Genomic DNA, 6,293 nt, shown 5'->3' on the forward strand with positions numbered 1-6,293 from the left:
TGACTCATGTCAACATATCAGAACAGTGGAGTTTTATATAAGTAAAAAATTTTCAATCTTTGCCATGCATATACTGATTATCAGCTACTGCAGGTACGCATTGTATTATGCTATCTCATTGTTTGCTTATTTTACTGTGTTTTACTTGTGATTATCATACAACTTACCTTTAATTTTTTAATGGTGTGCTGTTCAGTATATATGGATAAGTTTTGAGTCATTCGTAGTTATAAAAACCGATAGTCTGTCTTATAATACACTCAGTCGCGGGTGGTTTAAATAATCACTTTTTTTAAATGTGCATGTGCTATATAAATTATACAGACTATCACGAATATATTACAATGACTAATTAGAACAATTAGTATTTAACATATCTTAAACGATATAGACCATATGTACTACATCTGCTTTACAAAATTATCCACACCATTAAGTTAAGTGTGTATTTTCCCACTCCCAAGAAGTGTTTAAGAGGGTAGATAACGTGACCAGTACTCGTTACTATAAATTTGGCAACTTTTCTATAGCGGTCAGTTGAACGGTCGTGGTTTGCCAGTACATTATTAATGATTGTAGTTATGATTTTTCCTCAAGATGAAATTGCTAATTTAACACAGGAAAAAAGTTCTATTAGCTATATCAGTGATCTGGTATAAAATAAAGATTTTTTCACCGAGGCTATTTATCATATAGCTATTTTAGACTGCTGTTTGCAGTTTCCTAAACTTTCTATCATCGCACTAACAAGATTGCAAAGCAGTTAGTTTGACAGAAAACCGCGCTCCATTCGCATTTTGGACAATCTAGGTCCGTCTGCATTCCGATTTCGTGCTCTATAGGTTCATTTTGTTTCTGTATCATTCAGGTTTTTTAAATGGAAATCGATACGAGCCTTTCAAAGAACAGAGTTTAGCAAGTGGGAACAGGTATGAAGCACAAAATTATGATGAAAGTTTTATACTATGTGCATGTTGTGTATAGATTTGGGAAACACGAGATAGATCCCTTAGATTGTCAAACGTGAAAGTATTTCTAGCAACACTACTCTGCCTATCAACATCTTGCGTTAGATATTGTAATACGGAACTGATAACTTATTTAGGGAATATATAGATAAGTTTTGAGTCATTCGTAGTTGTTATAAAAACCGATAGTCTGTCTTATAATACACTCAGTCGTGGGTGGTTTAAATAATCACTTTATTTAAATGTGCATGTGCTATATAATTATACAGACTATCACGAATATATTACAATGACTAATTAGAACAATTAGTATTTAACATATCTTAAACGATATAGACCATATGTACTACATCTGCTTTACAAAATTATCCACACCATTAAGTTAAGTGTGTATTTTGCCACTCCCAAGAAGTGTTTAAGAGGGTAGATAACGTGACCAGTACTCGTTACTATAAATTTGGCAACTTTTCTATAGCGGTCAGTTGAAAGGTTGCTTTTTGCCAGTACATTATTAATTATTGTAGTTATGATTTTTTCCTCAAGATGAAATTGCTAACTTACCACAGGAAAAAAGTTCTATTAGCTATATCAGTGATCTGGTATAAAAAAAGATTTTTTCACCGAGGCTATTTATCATATAGCTATTTTAGACTGTTGTTTGCAGTTTCCTAAACTTTCTATCATCGCACTAACAAGATTGCAAAGCAGGTAGTTTGACCGAAAACCGCGCTCCATTCGCATTTTGGACAATCTAGGTCCGTCTGCATTCCGATTTCGTGCTCTATAGGTTCATTTTGTTTCTGTATCATTCAGGTTTATAATGGAAATCGATACGAGCCTTTCAAAGAACAGAGTTTAGCAAGTGGGAACAGGTATGAAGCACAAAATTATGATGAAAGTTTTATACTATGGCATGTTGTGTATAGATTTGGGAAACACGAGATAGATCCCTTAGATTGTCAAACGTGGAAGTATTTCTAGCAACACTACTCTGCCTATCAACATCTTGCGTTAGATATTGTAATACGGAACTGATAACTTATTTAGGGAATATATAGATAAGTTTTGAGTCATTCGTAGTTATAAAAACGATAGTCTCTCTTAGCTTATAATACACTCAGTCGTGGGTGGTTTAAATAATCACTTTATTTAAATGTGCATGTGCTATATAAATTATACAGACTATCACGAATATATTACAATGACTAATTAGAACAATTAGTATTTAACATATCTTAAACGATATAGACCATATGTACTACATCTGCTTTACAAAATTATCCACACCATTAAGTTAAGTGTGTATTTTGCCACTCCCAAGAAGTGTTTAAGAGGGTAGATAACGTGACCAGTACTCGTTACTATAAATTTGGCAACTTTTATAGCGGTCAGTTGAAAGGTCGCTTTTGCCAGTACATTATTAATTATTGTAGTTATGATTTTTCCTCAAGATGAAATTGCTAACTTACCACAGGAAAAAAGTTCTATTAGCTATATCAGTGATCTGGTATAAAAAAAGATTTTTTCACCGAGGCTATTTATCATATAGCTATTTTAGACTGCTTTTGCAGTTTACTAAACTTTCTATCATCGCACTAACAAGATTGCAAAGCAGGTAGTTTGACCGAAAACCGCGCTCCATTCGCATTTTGGACAATCTAGGTCCGTCTGCAATCCGATTTCGTGCTCTATAGGTTCATTTTGTTTCTGTATCATTCAGGTTTTTAATGGAAATCGATACGAGCCTTTCAAAGAACAGAGTTTAGCAAGTGGGAACAGGTATGAAGCACAAAAATGATGAAAGTTTTATACTATGTGCACGTTGTGTATAGATTTGGGAAACACGAGATAGATCCCTTAGATTGTCAAACGTGGAAGTATTTCTAGCAACACTACTCTGCCTATCAACATCTTGCGTTAGATATTGTAATACGGAACTGATAACTTATTTAGGGAATATATAGATAAGTTTTGAGTCATTCGTAGTTATAAAAACCGATAGTCTCTCTTAACTTAGCTAATACACTCAGTCGTGGGTGGTTTAAAATAATCACTTTATTTAAATGTGCATGTGCTATATAAATTATACAGACTATCACGAATATATTACAATGACTAATTAGAACAATTAGTATTTAACATATCTTAAACGATATAGACCATATGTACTACATCTGCTTTACAAAATTATCCACACCATTAAGTTAAGTGTGTATTTTGCCACTCCCAAGAAGTGTTTAAGAGGGTAGATAACGTGACCAGTATTCGTTACTATAAATTTGGCAACTTTTTTATAGCGGTCAGTTGAAAGGTCGCTTTTTGCCAGTACATTATTAATTATTGTAGTTATGATTTTTTCCTCAAGATGAAATTGCTAACTTACCACAGGAAAAAAGTTCTATTAGCTATATCAGTGATCTGGTATAAAAAAAAATTTTTTCACCGAGGCTATTTATCATATAGCTATTTTAGACTGCTTTTGCAGTTTACTAAACTTTCTATCATCGCACTAACAAGATTGCAAAGCAGGTAGTTTGACCGAAAACCGCGCTCCATTCGCATTTTGGACAATCTAGGTCCGTCTGCAATCCGATTTCGTGCTCTATAGGTTTCATTTTGTTTCTGTATCATTCAGGTTTTTAATGGAAATCGATACGAGCCTTTCAAAGAACAGAGTTTAGCAAGTGGGAACAGGTATGAAGCACAAAATTATGATGAAAGTTTTATACTATGTGCATGTGTATAGATTTGGGAAACACGAGATAGATCCCTTAGATTGTCAAACGTGGAAGTATTTCTAGCAACACTACTCTGCCTATCAACATCTTGCGTTAGATATTGTAATACGGAACTGATAACTTATTTAGGGAATATATAGATAAGTTTTGAGTCATTCGTAGTTATAAAAACCGATAGTCTGTCTTATAATACACTCAGTCGTGGGTGGTTTAAATAATCACTTTATTTAAATGTGCATGTGCTATATAAATTATACAGACTATCACGAATATATTACAATGACTAATTAGAACAATTAGTATTTAACATATCTTAAACGATATAGACCATATGTACTACATCTGCTTTACAAAATTATCCACACCATTAAGTTAAGTGTGTATTTTCCCACTCCCAAGAAGTGTTTAAGAGGGTAGATAACGTGACCAGTACTCGTTACTATAAATTTGGCAACTTTTCTATAGCGGTCAGTTGAACGGTCGTGGTTTGCCAGTACATTATTAATGATTGTAGTTATGATTTTTCCTCAAGATGAAATTGCTAATTTAACACAGGAAAAAAGTTCTATTAGCTATATCAGTGATCTGGTATAAAATAAAGATTTTTTCACCGAGGCTATTTATCATATAGCTATTTTAGACTGCTGTTTGCAGTTTCCTAAACTTTCTATCATCGCACTAACAAGATTGCAAAGCAGTTAGTTTGACAGAAAACCGCGCTCCATTCGCATTTTGGACAATCTAGGTCCGTCTGCATTCCGATTTCGTGCTCTATAGGTTCATTTTGTTTCTGTATCATTCAGGTTTTTAATGGAAATCGATACGAGCCTTTCAAAGAACAGAGTTTAGCAAGTGGGAACAGGTATGAAGCACAAAATTATGATGAAAGTTTTATACTATGTGCATGTTGTGTATAGATTTGGGAAACACGAGATAGATCCCTTAGATTGTCAAACGTGGAAGTATTTCTAGCAACACTACTCTGCCTATCAACATCTTGCGTTAGATATTGTAATACGGAACTGATAACTTATTTAGGGAATATATAGATAAGTTTTGAGTCATTCGTAGTTATAAAAACCGATAGTCTCTCCTAACTTAGCTTATAATACACTCAGTCGTGGGTGGTTTAAAATAATCACTTTATTTAAATGTGCATGTGCTATATAAATTATACAGACTATCACGAATATATTACAATGACTAATTAGAACAATTAGTATTTAACATATCTTAAACGATATTGACCATATGTACTACATCTGCTTTACAAAATTATCCACACCATTAAGTTAAGTGTGTATTTTGCCACTCCCAAGAAGTGTTTAAGAGGGTAGATAACGTGACCAGTACTCGTTACTATAAATTTGGCAACTTTTTATAGCGGTCAGTTGAAAGGTCGCTTTTTGCCAGTAAATTATTAATTATTGTAGTTATGATTTTTTCCTCAAGATGAAATTGCTAACTTACCACAGGAAAAAAGTTCTATTAATTATATCAGTGATCTGGTATAAAAAAAGATTTTTTCACCGAGGCTATTTATCATATAGCTATTTTAGACTGCTTTTGCAGTTTCTAAACTTTCTATCATCGCACTAACAAGATTGCAAAGCAGGTAGTTTGACCGAAAACCGCGCTCCATTCGCATTTTGGACAATCTAGGTCCGTCTGCATCCGATTTCGTGCTCTATAGGTTCATTTTGTTTCTGTATCATTCAGGTTTTTAATGGAAATCGATACGAGCCTTTCAAAGAACAGAGTTTAGCAAGTGGGAACAGGTATGAAGCACAAAATTATGATGAAAGTTTTATACTATGTGCATGTTGTGTATAGATTTGGGAAACACGAGATAGATCCCTTAGATTGTCAAACGTGGAAGTATTTCTAGCAACACTACTCTGCCTATCAACATCTTGCGTTAGATATTGTAATACGGAACTGATAACTTATTTAGGGAATATATAGATAAGTTTTGAGTCATTCGTAGTTATAAAAACCGATAGTCTCTCTTAACTTAGCTTATAATACACTCAGTCGTGGGTGGTTTAAATAATCACTTTATTTAAATGTGCATGTGCTATATGAATTATACAGACTATCACGAATATATTACAATGACTAATTAGAACAATTAGTATTTAACATATCTTAAACGATATAGACCATATGTACTACATCTGCTTTACAAATTTATCCACACCATTAAGTTAAGTGTGTATTTTGCAACTCCCAAGAAGTGTTTAAGAGGGTAGATAACGTGACCAGTACTCGTTACTATAAATTTGGCAACTTTTTTATAGCGGTCAGTTGAAAGGTCGCTTTTTGCCAGTACATTATTAATTATTGTAGTTATGATTTTTTCCTCAAGATGAAATTGCTAACTTACCACAGGAAAAAAGTTCTATTAGCTATATCAGTGATCTGGTATAAAAAAAGATTTTTTCACCGAGGCTATTTATCATATAGCTATTTTAGACTGCTTTTTGCAGTTTCCTAAACTTTCTATCATCGCACTAACAAGATTGCAAAGCAGGTAGTTTGACCGAAAACCGCGCTCCATTCGAATTTTGGACAATCTAGGTCCGTC

At 33.4% G+C, this 6,293-nt stretch overlaps 1 long non-coding RNA gene across 1 annotated transcript; it reads left to right on the forward strand.

Annotated features, from left to right (window-relative positions):
- Window positions 1–649: 649 nt before the first annotated feature.
- Window positions 650–2,730, forward strand: LOC114542178. The gene is made up of 3 exons (XR_003689508.1): window positions 650–929; window positions 1,782–1,840; window positions 2,689–2,730. It is a non-coding gene; the product is annotated as an uncharacterized LOC114542178 (long non-coding RNA).
- Window positions 2,731–6,293: the final 3,563 nt, after the last annotated feature.

The sequence above is a fragment of the Dendronephthya gigantea genome, unplaced genomic scaffold (genome assembly GCF_004324835.1).
Source record: "Dendronephthya gigantea isolate DGI-Jeju-01 unplaced genomic scaffold, DenGig_1.0 000342F, whole genome shotgun sequence".
Classification (NCBI taxonomy): domain Eukaryota; kingdom Metazoa; phylum Cnidaria; class Anthozoa; order Malacalcyonacea; family Nephtheidae; genus Dendronephthya; species Dendronephthya gigantea.